Below are 26667 nucleotides of genomic sequence, written 5' to 3'. Positions count from 1 at the left end.
AGCTGTACCTAGCTACAAGCAAGACATCAAGCAAGTGACTCAGGACTTATTGTTGTGGTCAGTTTCTGTATAGCTAAGGCAAGTGCTCCTTCTTGACCTCTACTCTGGATATACAAAAACCTAAAGCTTTTAAAGTGGGAGAGGAAACAGAGAAGGTAAAATTTTGTTTCACAAAGAAATACCAGCAAGTTTCCCGGTGATACATTATTAATCAGCTTCTCTTGTTGATAGTACAGGATTGGTTTGTTGATATTCATCACGCCTGTTGGCCAAAAAACCAAAAACAAAAAACAAAAAAAAGGAGGGAGATTGAAAAACTTCAGCACTCATAATCATTTCTATTTTACTACAGTACATGGCTGTTTCAGTAATTGTGGTAGAAGAAACATCTGTGGTGGATGGTTTAACATGTTTGTCTCTGCAAAGCCCAAGAGCAAATAACATGTATAGCATCAGCTGTCTAATAACTGTTAGAGGTGGCCTCCAACTACCATCACACATCTGGGGAATGATGTATAATTTATACCTTGACATAGAGAGAAAAAAAAAGAAAGTAATTTGACCTGCTGAGAGTTACTCATTAACTATCTAGAGCTCCAAATGTTGTTATTGCCTGGTTTGGTCAGGAAAGTCTTCATTTAGCATGTGCTTTGAGTCGATAAACGTTCAATCCTACTAATGATACCAAAAATCCACTCTGTGCAATCTAATTTTCCATACCTTTTCCCTTGTAGAATTTCCAAACCATGAACAGACGTGCTTTGAGTGCAGATCTACTCTTTATTACCAAGAGGCCTAGTTCTATTAAATTGCCTCTGGCACAGGACTGGTTACATAATTTGTCAGATTCAGTAGCAAATGACAATGAGAGGCCCCTTGTTCAAAAATTATTAAGAATTTTATGGGACTTCCCTGGTGGCGCAGTGGTTAAGAATCCGCCTGCCAATGCAGGGGACACAGGTTTGAGCCCTGGTCCGGGAAGATCCCACATGCCGCAGAGCAACCAAGCCGGTGCACCACAACTACTCAGCCTGTGCTTTAGAGCCCACGAGCCACAACTACTAAGTCTGAGTGCCACAACTACTGAAGCCCACGAGCCTAGAGTCCATGTTCTGCAACGAGAAGCCACAGCAATGAGAAGCCCGTGCACTGCAACGAAGAGTAACCCTCACTTGCTGCAATTAGAGAAAGCTCATGTGCAGCAACGAAAACCCAACACAGCCAAAAATAAATAAATTCATATATTAAAAAGACCCATTGGTGAAAAAAAAATTATTAAGAATTTTAAGATGGCAACAGCAGAGCATTAAACCAAGCTAAGAATCCTCTGTGACTGTACAGTTTGCACGATTACAAAGCATGTCCACAAAACTGGTGTATCTAACAAAATGCATGCCCATGGTTGGAAATGATACCCATTAAAAGCCATTTTGCACAAGGAAATCCCTATATATATCATTTTAAAAAATTATAATGTTCTTCATATTACTTTATAGTGCTCCTGAAATATTTCTGTTTGTGTGTTGAAGTATGCTTGAAAAGCCCAATTCATGCCATTTTTTTGGGTAATTTTACTGAGGCATAGTTGAAGTAAACTAAATTGCACATATTTAAAGTGTAAAACTTGGCCATTTTCAACATATGCATCTACCCAAAAAACATGGCCACAATAAATATTTCTATCATCCTCAAAAGTTTCCTTGTGCCCTTTTGTAATTCATCCTTCCTTCTGTCCACCCTGTACCCTGGGAATCACTGATGGACTTTGTGTCACTATAGAGTAGCTTGAATTATCTGTAAGCATAGGTTATGTATATTTGTCTAGCCTTTTTCACTCAGACTATAGAGTAGTTTGAATTATCTGCAAGCACAGATTATGTACGTTTGTTTAGCCTTTTTCACTCAGACTAACGATTTTGAAGTTCATTCATATTGCTGCATGTATCAATATCCCATTCCTTTTTATTGCTGATAACTATTCCTTTGGATAAACTGTTTTTCACATGTTGGTAGAATTTTGAGTTCTTTCTGGTGTTTGGCTCTTATGTGCAAAGCTCTTTTTATTTTTTAAATATTTTTGAGTAAATTCCTAGAAGAGGAATGATTGGTTTACATGGTAATTATATGTTTAAATTTTTAAGAAAGTGCCAAATTGTTTCCTAAAGTGGTTGTATCATTTTACATTCCCTCCAGCAATGTATAAAGGTTCTAGTAGTTCCATATATTTGAAAGCACTTGATATGGTCAGAGAAAACCAACTCATGCAATATTTAATTATCTTCTAATATTATATTAAATTTATTTGGAGGAGATTTCTTTTAGAATTCTGATTTTATTTCCCAAATTTTATTATGAAAAATTTCAAGCAGAAAAGTTGAAAAAATTGTACACTTCACCTAGATTTATTTTAATTTAATTTTGCTATATTTGTTTTATCACATAAATCTATACACCTATCCTTCTTTCTATCCCAACACCACCTAAATTTAAAGGACAAAGGAATGTATATGTATGTTGGAGAATAACACAGATCTCAGGCAAGATTGTCACCTCATAAAAATTACATTTTATTCTAAGAATTTTTGCTTACATCTGATATTTTTTGTTAGATTAACTTTAAAGAGTAATTTCTATTACTCACAGGCATCCACAGGACTTTTAAAATAATTTGATAATGTACCTGGGGGAAATAAATGTCATCATTTTGTTCATTCAACTATTTATTTTTTATTTATAGATTTGGAGTGAAATATCAAGTATGCAAAGGATCCATATTTCTTGCTCCATTTCTATCCTCTCTTTCCTGTCTTTGGAATATTTATCTTTATGCCAGCAACTCCATCAGGGGATTTTTCAGATGAAGGAAGAGGTAATGGAACTTAGAGAAGTCCAATTTTATTTGTTAATAAGAAGGAGGTTGAAAGTAATGGTTAAAATTGGATTTTTAAACTAGCAGTGGATGTAATTTATTCCATCATGCCAGCTCCCCTTTTGCTTCGCTTTACTGCAGGTAATTGATAATTAGTCACGTTTGTTATTTTTAGCACTCCCCGATTTTGTCAGAATTGGAAATGAAGTTACAAAAACAGGTAAAGAAAATCTATCAAAAATATTTTAAAAACCAACATTTCTGATTCAGTTAGCCAGGAAATAATAGGAAAAACTTGGAAAAATGATTGTTTTAAGATAAAACTTAGGCGGGTTTTTTGGATTGATTATTCAACTTCATTTAAATAACTAAGATTGGGCTGACTCACTGAAAAAAATCTTGTCACGTATCCTAAAGTAAGTGTATTGGTACAAAGAAGACAGCAGGGGAAATTTATTTCATTTATTTTATTACCAATGCTTGATTTTGAGGAAGTGAATTTTTGAAGCTTTGGGATAACACTTTTTACTTATGTTTTCTTCCTTAACCCTGAAACTTTGCCTATTAACAAAAGCTATGTTTTTCAGACAAAAAATGTTCTTGATGCATTTAAAAATTTGATAGTCAGTAGGCTAAGGTTAATCTGAAAAAAAATGAGAAAAAAAAGAGACAGTTTCATATTCTTAGTTACCTACAAAATGAAAGTAGAGCTTCTAATGCTATTTCTTTGTAAGGATTTAAATTCAGGCACAGGTTGTTCATTTGAAGGGCATTTGAAGTTTGAATTAAAATGCATCAGTCATCCTTGAAAACCCAGGCAATTAATATACACAAATACAAAATTCCCTACACAATAGTTTTGTCCACACCTCATTTATATATGCTTATAGGAATTATTCCTTGCTAAAATGCAATTAATCAAATCCCTGGTAACAAAACAAATTACCCTGTCATTTTATACTTAAAGATGTCAATGTTTAATATTAACTTTTTTCAAAAGACAAGTTTGGCCTTTGACTGTAAATATTTAGTGATGCTAGGATTCGCATCTCAATAGTGAGAAGAAAAAATGTTCCATTTTAAGAATCACTGTCAGTTAACAATTTATCCACATAATAAATTACTATTTCCTATTTTAAAATGAGCTTCCAACATTGGTTAACCAATCAACCAAGTGGAAGTTATTCATATATCATCACAGAGATCAGAATCACCATTTAAAAATACATATACTTATAAAAATAATTGCAAAGCACTATGACCTAGTCTTGTTCACTTTTAAACAAATGAATTAACCATATGGCTTTATCATTGAAAACAGGTAGAAAGAACTTCTGAATAAATAACTTTAAAGAGTAATTTCTATTACTCACAGGCATCCACAGGAATTTAAAAATAATTTGGTAATGTACCTGGGGGAAATAAATGCCATCATTTTGTTCATTCAACTATTTATTTATTTATTTATTTATTTATTTAATTTTTATTGGAGTATAATTGCTTTACAATGTTGTGTTAGTTTCTGCTATACAGCAAAGTGAATCAGCTAAATGTATACATATATCCCCTCTTTTCTGGATTTCCTTCCCATTTAGGTAACCACAGAGCACTGAGTAGAGTTCCCTGTCCTATACAGTAGGTTCTCATTAGTTATCTATTTTATACATAGTATCAAAAGTATATATATGTCAATCCCACCCCTTTTCCCCCTTGGTACCCATATGTTTGTTCTCTACGTCTGTGTCTCTATTTCTGCTTTGCAAATGAGATCATCTATACCATTTTTCTAGATTCCACATATATGTGTTAATATACAATAATTGTTTTCTGACTTACTTCACTCTGTATGACAGCCTCTAGGTCCATCAACATCGCTGCAAATGACCCAATTTCATTCCTTTTTATGGCTGAGTGATAGTCCATTGTATATATGTACCACATCTTCTCTATCCATTCTTCTGTTGATGGAGATTTAGGATGATTCCATGTCCTGGCTATTGTGAATAGTGCTACATTGAACATTGGGATGCATGTGTCTTTTTGAATTACGGTTTTCTCTGGGTATATGCCCAGTAGTGGGGTTGCTGTGTCATATGGTAGTTCTATTTTTAGTTTTTTAAGGAACCTCCATGCTGTTCTCCATAGTGGCTCTTTCAATTTACATTCCCACCAACAGTTCAAGAGGGTTCCCTTTTCTCCACACCCTCTCCAACAATTATTGTTTGTAGATTTTTTGATGATGGCCATTCTCACTGGTGTGAGGTGATACCTCATTGTACTTTTAACTTGCATTTCTGTAATAATTAGTGATGTTGAGCATCTTTTCATGTGTCTCTTGGCCATCTGTATATCTTCTTCAGAGAAATGTGTATTTAGGTCTTCCACCCATGTTTTTGATTGGGTTGTTTGTGTTTTTGATATTTAGCTGGATGAGCTGTTTGTATAGTTTGGAGATTAAGCCTTTGTCAGCTGCTTCATTTGCAAATATTTTCTCCCATTCTGAAGGTTGTCTTTTCATCTTGTTTATAGTTTTCTTTGCTGTACAAAAGCTCTAAAGTTTCATTAGGTCCTATTTTTTAATTTTTGTTTTTATTTTCATTACTCTAGGAGGTGGGGCAAAAGAGATCTTGCTGCGATTTATGTCAAAGAGTGTTCTGCCTATGTTTTCCTTTAAGTTTTGTAGTGTCTGGCCTTACTTTTAGGTCTTTATTCCATTTTGACTTTATTTTTGTGTATGGTGTTAAGAAGTGTTCTAATTTCATTCTTTTATATGTAGCTGTCCAGTTTTCCCAGCACCACTTATTGAAGAGGCTGTCTTTTCTCCATTGTATATTCTTGCATTTTTTGTCATAGATTAGGTGACCATAGGGGTGTGGGTTTATCTCTGGGCTTTCTATCCTGTTCCAATGATCTATATTTCTGTTTTTGTGTCAGTACCACACTGTCTTAATTACTGTAGCTTTGTAGGATAGTCTGAAGTCAGGGAGCATGGTTCCTCCAGCTCCATTTTTCTTTCTCAAGATTGCTTTGGCTATTCAGGGTCTTCTGTATTTCCATACAAATTGGAAAAATTTTTGTTCTAATTCTGTGAAAAATGCCATTTGCCAAATTACATTTACATTACAAAAATGTAATTTGATAGAGATTGCAATGAATCTGTAGATTGCCTTGGGTAGTAGAGTCATTTTGACAATATTGATTCTTCCAGTCCAAGAACATGGTATGTCTCTCCATCTCTTTGTGTCATCTTTGATTTCTTTCGTCAGTGTCTTATAGTTTTCTGCATACCTCTCTGCAGAGGTCTTTTGCCTCTTTAGGTAGGTTTATTCCTAGGTATTTTACTCTTTTTGTTACAATGGTGACTGGAATTGTTTCCTTAAATTCTCTTTCTGATATTTTGTTGTGAGTGTATAGGAATGTAAGATATTTCTGTGAATTAATTTTGTATCCTGCAACTTTACTAAATCCATTGATTAGCTCTATTAGTTTTCTGGTGGCACCTTTAAGATTTTCTATGTACAGTATCATGTCAGTTGCAAACAGTGACAGTTTTACTTCTTCTTTTCCAATCTGTATTCCTTTTATTTATTTTTCTTCTCTGACTGCCGTGGTTAGGACTTCTAATACTATGTTGAATAATAGTGATGAGAGGGGACATCCTTGTCTTGTTCCTGATCTTAGAGGAAATGCTTTCAGTTCTTCACCATTGAGAAGGATGTTTGTTGTGGATTTTTCATATTAGCCTTTATTATGTTGATGTAGGTTCCCTCTATGCCCACTTTCTGGAGAGTTTTTATGATAAATGGGTGTTGAATTTTGTCAAAAGCTTTTTCTGCATCTATTGAGATGATCATATGGTTTTTCTCCTTCAATTTGTTAATATGATGTATCACATTTATTGATTTGCATATATTGAAGAATCCTTGCATCCCTGGGATAAATCCCACTTAATCATGTTGTATGATCTGTTTGGTGTGTTGTTGGATTCAGATTGCTAGTATTTTGTTGAGTATTTTTGCATTTATGTTCATCAGTGATATTGGCCTGTAATTTTTTTGTATGTGATATATTTGGTTTTGGTATCAGGGTGATGGTGGCCTTGTACAATGAGGTCAGGAGTGTTTTTCCCTCTGCATTTTTTGGAAGAGTTTGAAAAGGATGGGTGTTAGCTCTTCTCTAAACGTTTAATAGAATTCATCTGTGAAGCCATCTGGTCCTGGACTTTTCTTTGTTGCTTGTAGTAGTCTCTTATGATCCTTTGCATTTCTGCAGTGTCAATTGTAACTTCTCCTTTTTCATTTCTAATTTTATTGATTTGAGTCCTCTCCCTTTTTCTCTTGATGAGTCTAGCTAAAGGTTTGTCAATCTTATTTATCTTCTCAAAGAACCAGGTTTTAGTTTCCTTGATCTTTGCTATTGTTCATTTCATTTATTTCTGCTCTGATCTTTATGATTTCTCTCCTTCTACTAACTTTGGGTTTGTTTGTTGTTCTTTCTCTAGTTACTTTAGGTGTAAGGTTAGGTTGTTTATTTGAAATTTTTCTTGTTTCTTGAGGTAGGATTGTACTGCTATAAACTTCCGTCTTAGAAATGCTTTTGTTGTATCCCATAGGTTTTGGGTTGTCTTGTTTTCGTTTTCATTTGTTTCTATGTATTCTTTAATTTCCTGTTTGATTTCTTCAGTGATCTCTTGGTTATTTAGTAGTGTATTGTATAGTCTCCATGTGTTTGTGTTTTTTACAGTTTTTTTCCTATAACTGACTCCTAATCTCATAACGTTGTTGTTGGAAAAGATGCTTGATATGATTTCAATTTTCTTAAATTTACTGAGGCTTGATTTCTGACCCAAGACGTAATCTATCCTGCATTATGTTTCATGTGCACTTGAGAAGATAGTGTATTCTGCTCTTTTGGATGGAATGTCCTACAAATAACAATTAATTCTGTCTGGTCTAGTGTGCCATTTAAGGCTTGTGTTTCCTTACTGCTTTTTCTGTCTGGGTGATCTATCCTTTGGTGTAAGTGGAGTGTTAAAATTCCCCACTATTATGTGTTACTGTCAATTTCCCCTTTTATGGCTGTTAGCATTTGCCTTATGTATTGAGGTGCTCCTATGTTGGGTTCATAAATATTTACAATTGTTACATATTCTTCTTGGATCGACCCCTTGATCATTATGTAGTGTCCTTCTTTGTCTCTTGTAATAGTATTTATTTTAAAGTCTATTTTGTCTGATATGAGAATTGCTACTCCAACTTTCTTTTGATTTCCATTTGTATGGAATATCTCTTTCCATCCCCTCACTTTCAGTCTGTATGTGTCCCTAGGTCTGAAGTGGGTCTCTTGTAGACAGCATATATACAGGTCCTGTTTTTGTATCCACGCAGCATCTTTTGGTTGGAGCATGTAATCCATTTACATTTAACGTGATTATTGATGTGTATGTTCCTATTTCCATTTTCTTAATTGTTTTGGATTTGTTTTTGTAGGTCCTTTTCTTCTCTTGTGTTTCCCACTTAGAGAAGTTCCTTTAGCATTTGTTGTAGAGCTGGTTTGGTGGTGTTGAATTTTCTTAGCTTTTGCTTGTCTGTAAAGCTTTGGACTTCTCCTTCTAATCTGAATGATATCCTTGCTGGGTAGAGTAATCTTGGTTGTAGGTCTTTCCCTTTCTTTACTTTAAATATATCCTGCCACTCCCTTTTGACCTGCAGAGTTTCTGCTGAAATATCAGCTGATAACCTTATGGAGATTCCCTTGTATATTATTTGTTGTTTTTCCGTTACTGCTTTTAATATTTTTTCTTTGTATTTAATTTATCTTATTTGATTAATTATTGTCTTGGCATGTTTCTCCTTTGGTTTATCCTGCCTGGGACCCGCTGTGCTTCCTGGTCTTGGGTGACTATTTTCTTTCCCATGTTAGGGTAGTTTTCGACTATAATCTATTCGAACATTTTCTCAGACCATTTCTCTTTTTCCTGTTCTTCTGGGACCCCTATAATTCGAATATTGGTGTATTTAATGTTGTCACAGAGGTCTCTGAGACTGTCCTCATTTCTTTTCATTATTTTTTCCTTATTCTGCTTCATGGCAGTTATTTCCAGTATTCTATATTCCACCTCACTTATCCGTTTTTCTGTCTCAGTTATTTCTTTATTGATTCCTTCTGGTGTATTTGCATTTCAGTTATTGTGTTGTTCATCACTGATTGTTTATTCTTTAGCTCTTCTAGGTCCTTTTTAAACATTTCTTGTACCTTTTTGATCCGTGCCTGCATTCCATTTATGAGATCTTGGATCATCTTTACTATGATTACTCTGAATTATTTTTCAAGTAGATTGCCTATTTCCTCTTTATTTATTTGGTATTTTGGGTTTTTACCCTGCTCCTTCCTCTGCAACATATTTCTCTGTCATCTCATTTTGTCTAACTTACCGTGTTTATGGTCTGCTTTCCACAGGCTGCAGGGTCGTAGCTCCTCTTGCTTCTATTGTTTGCCCCCTGGTGGGTAAGATTGGTCCAAGGGCTTGTGTAGGGTTCCTGGTGGGAGGGACTGGTGTCTGTGCTTTGGTGGGTGGAGCTGAGTCTCTTCCCTCTGATGGGCAGTGCTGCATCATGTGGAGAGTTTTGGGGTCTCTGTGAGCTTAGTAGGAGTTTAGGCAGCCTGTCTGCTGGGGGGTGGCGCTGTGTTCCTATCTTGCTGTTTGTTTGGTGTGAGGTGTCCAGCACCGGAGCCTGCAGACAGCTGGGTGGAGATGGGTCTTGGTGTCAAGGTGGATACCTCTAGGTGGGTCTCTGGACCAGTTGTGGGCACTCTGGGGTCAGCTCAGACTCTGAGCTGTAACTCCCATGTGTACTTACCACCAATGTCTACTGCTGCTACAGCTACGCCAGTCTTATTGTGAACACTTGTTGTTTATTCAGATATTCCACAGATGCAGGATTTACCAAGCCTATTGAGGGGATTTAATTTGTGGCTTGTGCAGCAGCTGCACGGAGAGATTTCCATTCCTCTTCCCTCAGGAGTCTGTTCCCCACCCAGGTGATGGGAATTGAAAACAGTGGCTGATTGGGGCACATTTACTCCCTCAGGCTGGGGAGCGCTACGTTGGCCACAATTGGGGTGTGCTTGGATTGCCTGTGGTAGCGGGGACAGGCAGGCAGTTACAACAGACTGGGGCTTGTTTGCTCTGCTGGGAGTCCCTCCCAGTGCCTGCAGAGGCAGGACCTGGTGTGTGGGGGTGACAGTGGCCCAGCCCCTTGTGCGCCACTCAACAAAGGTGCCTCGTTTTCTAGGCAGAAAACGCTTCCTCTAGGGGCATTCCTGGTCGCACATCCCCTCACTCCCATCCCCTCTGCTACATCCGTGCAGCCAACAGAGGTCCTTTACCTGGACCTGCCCTCTTAACCACATGCTTTATCACTCAGCCCCCACCAGCACTGGCAGATTCCTATCTTAGGCAGGGGCGTCCAGGGCTGATTCCCAAGGAGGCTTTGGGATGGGCGGCATCCCACCCTGGAGCCTATGCGGGCAGAGGAGGCCTTGGCCTGAAGGACATGTGAGACTGCTCAGATGGGTGCCCCTCCCAGTGCTCGTGGAGGCTGAAGAAACTGACGGGTGTGGAAAGGGGTTGCAATGGCAGCCCTGCCCCTTGCAAGCAACTCAACAATGATGTCTCACTTCTTTTTCCTGTTTGTGGAGCTCCTTATTCCTGTCCCTTCAGGCTGTCTTTTCACAACCAGTAGCTGTCCCCTCCCTGGGTCCACACTCCAAACTCCACTTGCCAGCACCCAGCCCCCCTCTGCAACAGGAGACTCATGACTCAGCCCGGGGTGCACAGAGCTGCAGCACAGAACGTGTGTGGAGTTCTTACTTTGTCCTGCCTTCCACAGAACATCTGCTGCATTCTCCTTTGATCCCCTGAAGGTCCCTTTCTGTCCCAGCTGATTTCCCCACTGTTAAGGAGTTTTCCTGAGAGTGGGGACCTCCCCTCCCTTTCAGCTTCCAGTGTTCCTGGTCCCTTTTTTGATTCCTCTTTTCTTTTTTTCTTTCTTTCTTTCATCCTACCCAGTTGCAAGAGGATTTTCTTGTCCTTTTAGGTGTCCAAATTATTTTGCTAATGTTCAGCAGGGGCTCTGTCAGAATTGTTCCATTTGTAGATGTACTTGTAAGGAGAGATGAATTCCACATCCTCCTATTCTGCCATCTTGACTCCTCTGAGATCCATACTTTTCTGTTCATTCTACTTTCGAAGTTTTATTTTAAAACCAAAAGTGTGTTTTTTTTTTATCTTCCTAATTTTTCTTTTAATCATACTTATTCAGGTCCTTTAGAGTGCACAGAAATTCTCAAGAATTCAAATGGAAAGTTATTCATTTAGATAAGAAACATGGAAAATAATCTGATCATATCAATGATTTAAAAATGTTCAAATTTAATGATTGACCATTGTAAAAAGTTAATGTCTATAGTTAATTTCATAAAGAAATTACCGGGGGTTATAGGTGTCTAGGAATGAGGTTTGGAGGAGGTGAGTGGTATATACTGCAAATGAATTATAATAGAGCAGAGAGAAGAGGTTTTAACTCAGAGATGCTTTACTTGCCTTTGAAGATGTCAACAGAAATTCATTTTCCTTACTTGATTCCTGACTTTTATTTCTACCTAATTTCCAGCTTCAACTTTCCCTGGCACTTCACTTAGTGACTCATATTCCCAAATCAGTATAGAAAGATCAGGCATATATAGAGAGTCATGTGGTCTTCAGGAGAAGGAGCTGATTATAACTTCCGTCCCCCAAATTTAAAGTGAGTTCCCACTCATGAATATTAGACTCTTTTTATATAGAAAAAGTTTCAGCAGCTCAAACTCATGACAAGTGTTTTGACAGATACCAGTTTGTCTCTGGAGAAAATAAGACAGCATATTTGAAATGGGTATGTTCTTCAAAATTACAGGACAATTACAACCCCCTGGATTTGGAACTCTCTTTCACGCCTCTCCCCATGACTCCAGGACCTACAAATGTTACAATTATTTCTTTGATTTCAACCACATCATTCTCTTTGATCTTAGAGCCCTTTTGAACTTTTATTGGGTATTTGATTACTGGTTTTCGTACTTTGAAATTTTGATCTTCCTTCCACAGAAACTGGAACTTTTCCAAAGTGCTTCCTGTATTTGGTTGGGAACTCTGAACTTTTTATTTGTAAATCATAGGATTCATTTCTTCCTGAAGAATCAGCAAGAAGGTCACGAAAGTATCATTTTTCAAGGATATATGCAAAAATAATGGCAGCTGCTGACACACTAATAAGCAGATCCTGTAGCCTATTCTGGTTCAGTTTTACTTTTGTCTCTTCCATTATTCTAAGGAGAAACATTATGCTTTGGACTCCAACACTGAGTCTCAACACTCCATCGTACACCTAAGAAGTGCTTGATTATACAAAGCATAGTAGTTATTTCTTTTCCCTGGAATCTCAAAAAATTTTTTGTCATTCATGGCTTGGTTTAGAATCACTTCTTGTGGGAGCCCTCCCGAACCTCATGGTCTAATTAACACTCAGGTCCTTTCTATTTTTCCATCTTTATTGTTATCACTGCCTCATGTTTTATTACTCATTATTTGTTAATTTGTTTATTTGCTTTCTTTCTCCACTAGAACACAAGATCCATGACTGAGGAACCAGGTCTCTGTGTGCACTCCTGCAAAGGAACTGTTGCTGGCATAAAGAAGACCCTCAGGAAATGTTGGTTGAATGGCAGACTGTATATTGATAACTGAAAGTCTCTCTAAAACTACTGATGTTGCACATCTCTAAATGTAAATCAATAACAATTAAAATTCAATATTGTATTAATTTTGCTTAACTGAAAACATGGAATTACATATACTTCAAATCGTTTTAGAAAAGATGTTAAATAGTAAAAATTCAACTCTAATAATTTTCTAAATGTAGCTAATTTGTTCAAAAATATTAACAATAATTGTGTAGTTGATTTTGAATTTTTATTTCTGAGCATCATTAGTATGCCCACAAGCTGGTAAAAATGAAAACATTTCTTTGTGCTTTTAATGATATTTAATTTAAAGGTACATATATTCTTGATGAACTTGGAGATAACTTTTTCAATCATCGTGGCTAGTCATTGTGTCCAAAGGTTTTATTTCTTTTTGTCCTGCTGCTACAAGAGTGTCCTTAACTTTGCACTCTTTCTGAACTAATACTTTTGTTATTTTCCAGAAATCAGAAATAGCAAGTGACTATTACATCATACATAATTTTTCCACCAAAACACTTGAGAATAACTTGGATTTATTTATTAGAGTTTTATTTTCCCAAATCTTGCAGTATCCTAGAGTTTACATAACTAACCTTAAGCCAAATGCCAGAGGACATGCACTAAGCTCCTATTTAAAATCTACTCATGGTGCAGTTTAAATATTTAGTAGAGACTTCTTAAACATGAAGCCTTAGTTTACTGAAAATGGATTTTCTAAAACATGGATATTGGATATTAATATCAGGCATTCACATAAAGACAGGTTTTGTTAACCTAATATAAAGAGGACTAATGATGGTGACCATATATATTTGTTTTACTAGCCCACATATTTTTCTGTACTGGTAATTCCTACAGTCCACCTCTTCAGTTTTATTACTTTGTTTTCATTTTTTAACTTATCTTTGATTCATATTTCTTTACTGAATGAAGGTTGTTCATTAATATAGAAAGTGCTTGCCTTTGTTTTATATTTCCAATATAATATATTTATATAAATGTATTAAAAAAAGAAATCATGAAACTTCTAAAATTAGAAATTTAAGGAACTAGTACCTGCCTGCATTTTGGCATTGCTGCATAACAAGAAATTTATCTTGACATTTTGTGGTTCTGAACCAGTGGGAATTTTGCCAACCAGGAGACATTTGGCAATGTCTGGAGAAATTTTGGTTGTCACAACTGGGCTGTACTAATGGTACCTAGTGAGTAGAAACCAGGGATGTACTAAACATCCTATAATGTACAGAACAGCCTCTGCAACAAAGAACAATGTGGTCCAAAGTGGAAATACTGCTGAGATTGAGAAAAACTAGTTTATACAAATAAAATTTTCAAAATTGACTTAAAAAGTAAACTTTAAAACCTTACTTTTAAAACCATAGATAAAAGGTATGCTTACTTAATGTATTTAAAGTTCTTCAAAGAGACTAAAGTATTCAAAAATGTCTTCTCCTTAGAGGAAAATATGAATAGTAAGGAAAATAAAAAATGAAGTCATAGGTAATGGGAGAAGAGGTTGTGTAGGCTTTGGAAGCCATTCTATGAAATTTGGTTTTTACTTTGCATGAAATAAGAACCATTATATAATACAGAGCAGAGGAGAAGCATAATCTACTTTGTGTTTTAATGGGATCGTTTGGTTACTATGGTAGAATTCTAAAGATACTCTCTAAGTTTCCCTTCTCCTAATTATTCAATTAAACACTAATCTAGGTTCTGCTATGCAGGGACTTTGCAAATGTAACTAAGATCACAGGCCTTATCTGGACAGGTCCAGTCTAATCACTTGAGACGTTAAAGCAGAGAAATTTCTCCATCTGGTTAGTCAGAGGGATGTGGCAGAGGGAGAGGCAGAGATGAATTCAAAGTGTGAGAAAGGTGCCACCCACCATTGCTAGCTTTGAAGATGGAACAAGGGGATCACATACCAAGGAATGTGAGCAGCTTCTAGAACCCAAGAACCACACTCAACCAAAAGCCAGCAAGAAAACTGGAATGTTAGACCTACTGCATGGAACTGAATTCTGCCAACAAATTGAACCATCTTGGAAGCATATGTTTCCCTAAAGCCTCTAAAAAGAACACAACCCTGCTGTCACCTTGATTTGGCCTAAACAGAGGACCAGATGAGCCATACTGCACTGGAGTTCAGACCTATAGAAACTCCAAGATAATAAATGGTTGCTGGTTTAAGTCATTAATTTTATGATAATTTGTTTCAGCTACAATAGTAAATTATTGCTGTGGTGAGAATTGCAGACTGTAGAAAACAAGGGTAGAAATGGAAACGTCTGACAATAACCTGGCACGAGATGACCGTAGTCTGGAATAAGGTGAGAGGGGTGGAAACAATGAATAGTGGATGGATTCTGGATATGTCTTGAAGATAGAGTCAATACGATTTTCTAATGGATTGGATAGTTGGTATGAGGGGAAATAGAAAATACGAGGTCAATACAAAGGTGTTATCCATCCCCAAATGGATGGATGAAGTTGCCATGAACTAAACTGGATGCATCTGAGCAGACTGAGGGAAAATTAGGAAATTGGTTTAGAATGTGTTGAGTTTATGATTCTTGTTAGTCATCTATTTGAAGATATTGTGTAGGCAGTTGAAATCTCAAGTTCAGGAGGTAATTCTTGACTGAAAAGATGTTATTGTCAGTATATAGATGATATATAAAGCCATGAGTTAAACAAGGAAGTGAGTATAGACAAAAGCAAAGGTCTAAGGAGTGAGCTTTGGGACTCTCTAACATTTAGAGGTCATGGAGATGAAGAGGAACTAGAAGTCACCACTGTGCTGAGAGAAAATAAAAAGCAAGAGAGTAAGTCTCATGAAAACAGTGTTGCGATAGTTAAAAAACCATTTGTAAATAACTTAAAATATTTCTCTGAAGATGTATATATATAGATTTGAAACAAGTAGAGATAATAATACTTGTTGAGAGTCATTTATCCTAAAGAAGAAAAATGAAGCACAAAAGTTTATTTTTTTTTACTTGAGGAAAATTCACTTTATGTTTTTCTCATCTCTAGTCATTTGAACTTGTGAGCTTTTGAAATATTCCTTAGGCCAATGAAAAATGATTTTAAGTTTCATAGTTTAATGAGCTTCAAAAAATTACCTAATTTTTTTTTTCTTTCAATAACCCAAGATGTTAAGTCCCGGTTTGTCTCCATTAATGTGAAATCCTGATATCTGTCAAGTCAGAGCAAAGTTACTAGATATTAGTAAAGGAAACATTAGGATTTGTGACAAATGCTAGGCTTTTCTCTCAACAAAAGGGGGTTAAGTCATTCTCTTCCTGCCTATTTCTGTTAGCTATCTTTACCATGTTAAGAGTGATTATTATTTTTCTTAGTGAAGTATAATATTTTATTTTAAACTGTTCAGCATCAGGGACAGCACATATTTGACACATGTACCTCCTCAAACTTTTCCACTCTCTTTGCTTGTGGATCATTTCAACTTTTCAGCTGATTCAGGACATTACATCAGAATCCATCTTAGCTTAGCCTTCAAGGCAGCACTATCAAAGGAGAGGTATGATGACTCAAGATTAAACCATTTGCCATCCCTGTTCTAGTGTCTCTTGAATAACACACCAAGGGTATAAAACATAATTACTTCTTCCCTATGTATTACCCAATAATTTGGCATAAAAATGTTTATCTCTAAATGGTAGAGATCTTCAGTGATTATGAACAACTTATTTCAATATCATGTACTTCATCTCTTCCCACACTCTACTAGTCAAAATACATTTCATTTCCTCTTGGTTAAAAATTACCTTAAGAGGCATTATGTATACTTTTTGGAAGCAATATTAATTCACCCTTTAAATAGTCATACAGACATATATCTTTATCTTTGTTTATTTTGTGATCATGAAGAGTACTGGGCTTGAGATTTCATGGAGATGAATACTCATGTGTTTATTCCTAAAATAAACATGCAATTTAGAGTTAGTGAGGAGATTGGGTCAAGATGGTGGAGTAGAAGGATGTGTGCTCACTCCCTCTTGTGAGAGGACCAGAATCATAACTAACTGCTGAAAAATCATTGACTGGAAAACACTGGAACTCACCAAAAAAGATACCCCACATCCAAAAACAAAGGAGAAGATGCAATGGGATGGTAGTAGGGGCACAATCACAATAAAATCAAATCCCATAACTGCTGGATGGGTGACTCACAAATTGGAGAACAATTATACCACAGAAGTCCACCCACTGGAGTGAAGGTTCTGAGTCCCACGTCAGGCTTCCCAACCTGGGGGTCCAGCAATGGGAGGAGGAGTTTCAAGAGAACCATTCTTTGGAGGCTACCAGGTTTTGATTGCAGAAATTGAACAGGACTGGGGGAAACAGAGACTCATTCTTGGAGGGCACACACAAAGTAGTGTGCACATCAAGACCCAGGGGGAAGGAGCAGTGACCCCATAGGAGACAGAACCAGACTTACCTGCTAGTGTTGGAGGGTCTCCTGCAGAGGCAGGGCGTGGCTGTGGCTCACTGTGGGGACAAGGACACTGGCAGCAGAAGTTCTGGGAGGTATTCCTTGACATGAACCCTCCTGCAGTCCATCATTAGCCCCACCAAAGAGCCTGTAGATGCCAGTGCTGGATCGCCTCAGCCCAAACAACCAACAGGGAGGGAACTCAGCCCCACCCATGAGCAGATGAGTGGATTAAAGTTTTACTGAGCTTTGTCCAACAGAGCAACACCCTGCTCTACCCACCACAAGTCCTTCCCATCAGGAAGCTAACACAAGCCTCTTAGATAGCCTCATCCATTAGACGGCAGACAGCAGAAGCAAGAAAACTACAATCCTGCAGCCTGTGGAAAGAAAACCACATTCACAGAAAGATAGACAAAATGAAAAGGGAGAGGGCTACATACCAGATGACGGAACAAGATAAAACCCTAGAAAAACAATTAAATGAAGAGGAGACAGGCAACCTTCCAAAAAAAGAATTCAGAATAATGATAGTGAAGATGATCTAGGACCTCGGAAAAAGAATAGAGGCAAAGATCGAGAAGATGCAAGAAATATTTAACAAAGACCTAGAAGAATTAAAGAACAACAACAACAACAACAACAACAAAAACCCAGAAATGAATAGTAAAATAACTGAAATGAAAAATACACTACAAGAAACCAATAGCAGAATAACTGAGGCAGAAGAATGGATTAGTGACCTGGAAGACAGAATGGTGGAATTCACTGTTGTGAAACATAATAAGGAAAAAAGAATGAAAAGAAATAAAGACAGCCTAGGAGACCTCTGGGACAACATTAAACACCACAGCATCACATTATAGGGGTCCCAGAAGGAGAAGAGAGAGAGAAAGGACCGAGAAAATATTTGAGAGATTATTGTTGAAAACTTCCGTAAAATGGGAAAGGAAATAACCACTGAGGTCCAGGAAGTGCAGAGAGTCCCAGGCAAGACAAACTCAAGGAGAAAGATGCTGAAACACACAGTAATCAAGGTGAAAAAAATAAAAGACAAAAATAAATATTAAAAGCAACAAAGGAAAACAACAAAAAACACATATGGGAACACCCATAAGGTTAAGAGCTGATTACTCAGCAGAAATTCTATTAGCCAGAAGGGAGTGGCATGATATATTTAAAGTGATGAAAGGGAAGAACCTGCAACCAAGACTACTCTACCCAGCCAGGATCTCATTCAGATTTGATGGAGAAATCAAAAGCTTTAGAGAGAAGCAAAAGCTAAGAGAATTCAGCACTACTAAACCAGTTCTACAAAAAATGTTAAAGGAACTTCTCTAAGTGGTAAACACAAGAGAAGAAAAGAAACTACAAAAACAAACCCAAAACAATTAAGAAAATGGTCATAGGAACATACATATCAATAATTACCTTACACGTGAATGGATTAAATGATCCAACCAAAAGACACAGTCTTGCTGAATGGACAAAAACAAGACCCATATATATGCTGTCTACAAGAGACCCACTTCAGACCTAGGGACACACACGGATTGACAGTGAAGGGATAGAAAAAGATATTCCATGCAAATGGAAATCAAAAGAAAGCTGGAGTAGCAATACTCAGATCAGATAAAATAGACTTTAAAATAAAGAATGTTACAAGACACCAGGAAGGACACTACATAATGATCAAGGGATCAATCCAAGAAGAAGATATAACAATTATAAATATATATGCACCCAATATAGGAGCACCTCAATACATAAGGCAAATGCTAACAGCTATAAAAGAGGAAATCGACAGTAACACAATAATAGTGGGGGACTTTAACACCTCACTTACACCAATGGACAGATAATCCAGACAAAAAATTATTAAGGAATTAGAAGCTTTAAATGACATAATAGACCTAATAGATTCAATTGATATTTATAGGACATTCCATCCAAAAACAGCAGATTACACTTTCTTTATAAGTGCGCATGGAACATTCTCCAAGATAGATCACATCTTGGGTCACAAATCAAGCCTCAGTAAATTTAAGAAAATTGAAATCATATCAAGCATCTTTTCTGACCACAACACTATGAGATTAGATATCAATGACAGGGAATAAAACATAAAAAACAGAAACACATGGAGGTTAAACAATACGCTACTTAATAACCAAGAGATCACTGAAGAAATCAAAGAGGAAATCAAAATTACCTAGAGACAAATGATAATGAATACACGATGCTCCAAAACTTATGGGATGCAGCAAATGCAGTTCTAAGAGTAAAGTTTATAGCAATATAATCCTACCTCAGAAAATAAGAAAAATCTCAAATAAAAAATCTAACCTGGGCTTCCTTGGTGGCACAGTGGTTGAGAATCTGTCTGCCAATGCAGGGGAAACGGGTTTGAGCCCTAGTCTGGGAAGATCCCACATGCCGTGGAGCAACTAAGCCCATGCACCACAACTACTGAGCCTGCACGTCTGGAGCCTGTGCTCCGCAAAAAGAGAGGCCATGATAGTGAGAGGCCCATGCACCATGATGGAGAGTGGCTCCCACTTGCCACAACTAGAGAAAGCCTTCCCACAGAAACAAAGACCCAACACAGCCAAAAATAAATAAATAAATAAATTAATTAATTAAAAAATAATCTTTGTCATTAATTTAAAAAAAATTTCTAACTTTACACCTAAAGGAACTAGAGACAGAAGAACAAACGAAACCCAAAGTTAGTAGAAAGAAAGAAATCATAATGATCAGAGCAGTAATAAATTAAATAGCAACAAAGAAAACAGCAGCGAAAATCAAGGAAACTAAAAGCTGATTGTTTGAGGAGATAAACAAAATTGATAAACCTTTAGCCAGGCTCATCAAGAAAAAGAGGGAGAGGAATCAAATCAATAAAATTATAAATGAAAATGGAGAAGTTACAATGGGCATCACAGAAATACAAAGCATCATAAGAGACTACTACAAGAAACTCTATGCCAATACAATGGACAACCTGGAAGAAATGGACAAATTCTTAGAAAGTTATAATCTTCCATGACAGAACCAGGAAGAAATAGAAAACATGAACAGACCAATCACAAGTAATGAAATTGAAACTGTGATTAAAAATCTTCCAACAAACAAAAGTTCAAGACCAGATGGCTTCACAGGTGAATTCTATCAAACATTTACAGAAGAGCTAACACCCATCCTTCTCAAACTGTTCCAAAAAATTACAGAGGAAGGAACACTCCTTAACTCATTCTATGAGGCCACCATCACCCAGATACCAAAACCATGAAAATATATTACATAAAAAAGAAAACTAGAGACCAATATCACTGATGAATATACATGCATACTCAACAAAATACTAGCAAACAGAATCCAACAACACATTAAAAAGGTCATACACCATGATCAAGTGGGATTTATCTCAGGGATGCAAGGATTCTTCAATATATGCAAATCAATCAATTTGATACACCATATTAACAAACTGAAGAATAAAAACCGTATGATGATCTCAATAGATGCAGAAAAGGTTTTTGACAAAATTCAAAACCCATTTATCATAAAAATTCTCCAGAAGTGGGCATAGAGGGAACCTACCTCAACATAATAAAGGTCATATACAGCAAACCCACAGCAAACATCATTCTCTTTGGTGGAAAACTGAAAGCATTTCCTCTAAGATCAGGAACAAGACAAGGATGTCCACTCTCATCACTATTATTCAACATATGATTGGAAGTCCTAACCATGGCAATCAGAGAAGAAAAAGAAATAAAAGGAATACAAATTGGAAAAGAAGAAGTAAAACTGTAACTGTTTGCAAATGACATGATACTATACCTAGATAATCCTAAAGTTGCTGCCAGAAAACTACTAGAGCTAATCAATGAATTTGGTAAAGTTGCAGGATACAAAATTAATGCACAGAAATCTCTTGCATTCCTATATACTAACAATGCAAGATCAGAAAGACAAATTAAGGAAACACTCCCATTCACCATCAAAACAAAACGAATAAAATACCTAGGAATAAACCTACCTAAGGAGGCAAAAGCCCTGTACTCAGAATACTATAAGACACTGATGAAAGAAATCAAACATGACACAAACAGATGGAGAGATATGTCATGTTCTTGGATTGGAAGTATCAATATTGTGAAAATATCTAAACTACCCAAAGGAATCTACAGATTCAATGCAATCCCTATCAAATTACCAATGGCATTTTGTACAGAATTAGAACAAAAAGTCTTAAATTTGTATGGAGACACAAAAGACCCCGAATAGCCAAAGCAATATTTAGGGAAAAAAAACGGCACTGGAAGAATCAGAATCCCCGACTTCAGACTATACTACAAAGCTACAGTAATCAAGACAATATGGTACTGGCACAAAGAGTGAAATATAGATCAATGGAACAGAATAGAAAGCCTCAAGATAAACCCACGCACCTAGGGTCAACTAATCTATGACAAAGGAGGTAAGGATATACAATGGAGAAAAAATAGTCTGTTCAATGTGTGATGCTGGGAAAATTGTACAGCTACATGTAAAAGAATGAAATTAGAACACTCCCTAAGACCATACACAAAAATAAACTCAAAATGGAAAAAAGACCTAAATTAAAGAACGTACACTGTAAAATTTTTAGAGGAAAACATAGGAAGAACACTCTGACATAAATCACAGCAAGATATGTTTTGACCTACCTCCTAGAGTAATGGAAATAAAAAGAAAAATAAAAAAAAATGGAACCTAATGAAACTTAAAATCTTTTGCACAGCAAAGGAAAGTATAAACAAGATGAAAAGACAAGTCTCAGAATGGGAGAAAATATTTGCAAATGAATCAACAGACAAAGGATTAATCTCCAAAATATATAAACAGCTCATGCAGCTCAATATTAAAAACAGCAAACAACCCAATCAGAAAATGGGCAGGAGTGCTAAATAGACATTTCCCCAAAGATGACACACAGATGGCCAAGAGGCACATGAAAAGATGGTCAACATAACTAATTATTAGAGAAATGCCAATCAAAACTACAATGAGTTATCACCTCACACCTGTTAGAATGGGCATCAACAGAAAATCTACAAACAACAATGTCTACAAGAATTTATGATTTTTTTTTATGGAGGTTCCTTAAAAAACTAAAAATAGAATTACCATGTGACCCAGCAATCCCACTACTGTGCATATACCCAGAGAAATCCATAATTCAAAAAGACACATACACCCCAATATTCATTGCAGCACTGTTTACAATAGCCAGGTCATGGAAGTAACCTGAATGCCCACTGACAGAGGAATGGATAAAGAAGATGTGGTACATACATACAATGGAATATTACTCAGCCATAAAAAGGAATGAAATTCGGTTATCTGCAGAGATGTACTTGTACCTAGAGACTGTCATACAGAGTGAAGTAAGTAAAGAGAAAATCAAATATCGTATATTAATGCATATATGTGGAATCTAGAAAAATGGTACAGATGAACAGATTTGCACGGCAGAAATAGAGACACAGATGTAGAGAACAAACGTATGCACACCAAGGGGGGAATGTGGGGTGGGGGGGCATGGTGGTGGTGGGATGAATTGGGAGATTGGGATTGACATATATACACTAATATGTATAAAATAGATAACTAATAAGAACTTGCTGTATAAAAAAATAAAATAAAATTTTTTAAAAAACAATAAAAAAAAAAGAAAGAAAGAAAAGTATATATAAGGCCAGTTTGCAGATACACCCCCAAAAAACAGTTAGTGAGATGCGATCAAATGATATTTTTGGCAAAACATCAGCCTCAGAAATGTTTAGTGAGGACGGCTTCTCAAGTCTTACTTATCAACTCATAGAAGTGCTTGTGTTGGTGTCAATGCTGCTCTGGTTGGGGTAAGTTGTGAATGAAACCTTACTCAGAGCTATGTCATTCTGAACCTATCAGAAAACTGGAAAACTGCATTTAGTCAGCCACATCTCCTATATCCAATACTGTCTACTGCCTTGTTACAGTTTTATATTACCCCACCTATGCCACTCAGTATCACTGTGCACATGGTATTTTATTAATGCATGATACTCTGTCACATTGTAACTCTACAGCAATGACCAATCTGTAGACATGCATTCTTGGTTGTCTACAAGACCAAGTGGGCACCATGCCTGGAAGACCTGACTATGACCACCACAGTATGCTATCAGTAGTGGAATAGTCACCCTTTCACAGTCCAGTGATCCCTTGCACCTGTACATTCACATACTGGGGCATACTGACACACAAAAAGCTCACAGATTCACACACACACACATATAACTATGTATGTCCTCCCACATGTGCCATTTGTTTTTTCCCTGGCATCTCCTTACCCTGGATGTTCTTGAAATATTGTTTTATTTTCCATCCCGTATCATCCAAATGACAAAAAAAATATTCTGCTTTTAGGGGTGAGGTGGCTATCAGGACTGTTTTTTCTTCATGAGTTTGAGTCAGACTGGTTATTCCTTAGCAAAACTGATTGTCACAATCATCTTCTCAGAAAAGCTCTTTCGGGCCCATGAGAATCACAGCATCTTCTGAGCTTTCACTGCAATCTGTTAATGCCGTATGGACTTTTCAATTGTCTGTACTGTTTTGGCCATTTTGACATCCAGAGAATAAGCTCCTGAATGGCAGGAAACATGGAACAATATCTAGCTAATGGTACTTAATAATTATTCCTTAAATCAATCAAGCTATTAAATAAGCAACACCTTTTTATTAGGATAGGATAATGGAAAAGAATCAAAGACCCACTAATTTTCTCTCAACTGAAGCCCCAAACCCCTTTGGCACATTGGTTGATTCTTGCTGAATCTGAGTCCAATAGACATATAATGAACATTTAAGGTTGGTTTAGCTAATAATTTCAAGAAAACTAGAAGGCTTGGGAAATAAGAGAAACCTCATTTTCTATAGAAATTTTGTAAAATATATTTTGCAGTAAAAGATTCTCCTTTTGTTTATTATTAAAGACCAAGAAATTCTCTATAAATTAAGCTGGGCAAAAGCTTATTTAATGTGGTATGCTTGGAAGTTAACCAAACTAATTTGTGTGTCACTCATCATTTTGTTAATCCATTCCACTTATGATAGGCTTTGAAAAGAATGTAGAGACATTTCATCATCTGGTCACCTGTGGGTCATACTTAGCACTAATTGTAAAGATGGCTCACCACAAATGAGATATTCAAACATAGAGAAGAGCCTCTCATTTCAAGATATTCTTATTTATCTCTTCTTAGTCATGCCTTGCTGACAGATTATTATGTGTCCTTCAGTACCAACATTTTGCCATTCCATGTAGAAGTCAATGGCAATCAAAACATTGATTTTAGTCAATAACAATTGAAGTAAACAACACCCTCAGTTTCATATGTATTTCTCTTTTATCATTTCAAAGGAATGCAATGTAGATAACTACTGTGATGAGACTAGAAATGAGACAGAGTTTATTATACAGGGAAAAGCCAAGTGCAGAAGTTGTGGACAGCTTTATGATGGATATTTACTAGTTTGAATATAATGAAAGTTTTTCTTAACCAAAGACTCAATAATTTTAGAGTTTATGCACAAAACTTTAATAAACTTCATTGTCAGATGTGAGATATATTTGACCACTGACTTCCAGTCATGATTCACTTTGCTTGTTTATTTGGCTGAAAATGAGGTGTGCTCTGAAAGAATCTCCCTGGGTAATGACGTTTTTGTAAAATATTCATTGCTTTAATTAAAGTAACTGTATATATCCTGTGTTCATTTACAAAAATAATTGCATGAGCATTCAAAACTATCAGGACAGTTGGCTTGATTCATTCACTCATACAAAAATATTTATTGCATGCCTATTAGGTGTTCCTATTCTGAGGGCTATAGAAGACCAAAAACACCTACCCTCTTGGAGTATGTATACATTGTAATCTGTAAATACAGAAAATCAGTGAAAAGAACTAAGTAAATTTGTGAAGTACTAGATAGGGATAAGTACTATGGAGAAAAATCAAGCAGAGAATGGAGACAGAGATTGACAGAGGATATGCTTTTTTAATAAAGTGGTCAGGGAATGTTTCATTGAGAAGTTTACATTTAAGTAAATACCTTGCAGTTGGCAACTAAGTGACATTTGGGTAAAGAGTACAGCAATCAGAGTGCACAGGCTCTCATCTGGGATATGTATGGTAGGCTGGATATGAGTAAGGAGGCTGGAGGGGTAGAGCAAAGTGAGCAAAGATAATATAGAAGGAGGTGAAGTTGAAGGAGAAATGAAGATTCAATCTTATTAAACCTTGTAGATCAACATAATGACTGGAATTTACTCAGGGTAAGATTGGAAGCTACATTGGGGGGTTTGAGCAAGATGCGTGACATAACATGACTCATGTTAACAGGATAGCAGATGATCTGTTGGACATAGATGTAGTTGGAGGAGGAGCAGAAGCAGGAAGGCCTGCCTTCCATCCACTTTTGTACTTGCTTATTCCTACAGTAAATATATATTCAATATCTACAGTGGTTCTATCAAGAAAAAAGAGGAATTTTCTATAGTTTTACAAAAATAATTTGAATTCTATGAGTAAACTTAGTCCCAGAAAAGATGTCTTTCTTTCTAATAAATGGATAATTCCCTGTCCTTTTTTTTTTTTTTTTTTTACTTACTAATTAAATGTATTATTTTTTTTTTTCAGGAGTTTAAAAGTTTCCTTTTTTTTTTTTTTTCCCACAGCTCACACACACACACTTTATTTTATTTTTACAAGAGATAAATAAACTGACACCAAGCATTTTAAATGGATGACCACAAAAATGATTGCAATTACCAAACATGAAACACACTCATACTATGTCAAAATATTGACATTCAGTCCAGTAATCCTCCACTGTAACAGCTCCTTTGCCTTGCAGTGAAAATTGATTTGTATATTTTTTGCCTCTGAGTCCTTGTGGGATTTTTTTATTATTATTATTCAAACAGAAAGTCACAAAAATTATAATCATCCTCATCAGTTCACTCAGTCCCATGTAATTAATTTTTTTTTCATCCTGATCTTTTGTTAGCACTTTTATGAATTCATCAGTTTTCCATTAGAGTTCTGAAAGTGCTTATTCATTCAGTTCAGCAGTATAGTCAGTTACCAGAAACCTGTACTTCTCAGAGTCTTTACCATGAATTCCTTGAAAATGAAACCCTTTTATAGAAACATTTTTGTGAAAGCATCAGAGTACACCCAGAACTGTCTGTAAATGACAAAAGACTTAAAAATGACCATGGTTAAAGATTTGATGAAAGTTCATAATAATGCAATTGACAAGGAAATTTAGTTATTTCTGAGATATACATTTTAAAGTAATAACTAGAATTATGATTTATAACATTATACCAGAATATATAAGATTTTTAGAAATTTCATGTAATGTCTGAAACATTTATATTAACATATTTCCATACAAATAACCTACAGAAAGTTTAGTATTAGTTGTTTTCTTTGTTTGTTTG

General features: G+C 36.1%; 1 long non-coding RNA gene across 1 annotated transcript in view; it reads left to right on the top strand.

The window, feature by feature from the left end:
- The first annotated feature begins 346 nt into the window (after positions 1–346).
- The window catches only part of LOC309647945, a 1188245-nt gene continuing 1161924 nt past the window's right edge, over positions 347–26667 (top strand). Inside the window, exon 1 of the long non-coding RNA XR_014256403.1 lies at positions 347–26667. This is a non-coding gene — a long non-coding RNA (uncharacterized lncRNA).

The sequence above is a fragment of the Balaenoptera physalus genome (genome assembly GCF_965194825.1).
Source record: "Balaenoptera physalus genome assembly, chromosome: 18".
Taxonomy (NCBI): domain Eukaryota; kingdom Metazoa; phylum Chordata; class Mammalia; order Artiodactyla; family Balaenopteridae; genus Balaenoptera; species Balaenoptera physalus.
This window is presented reverse-complemented; position numbering and strand designations above follow the sequence as displayed.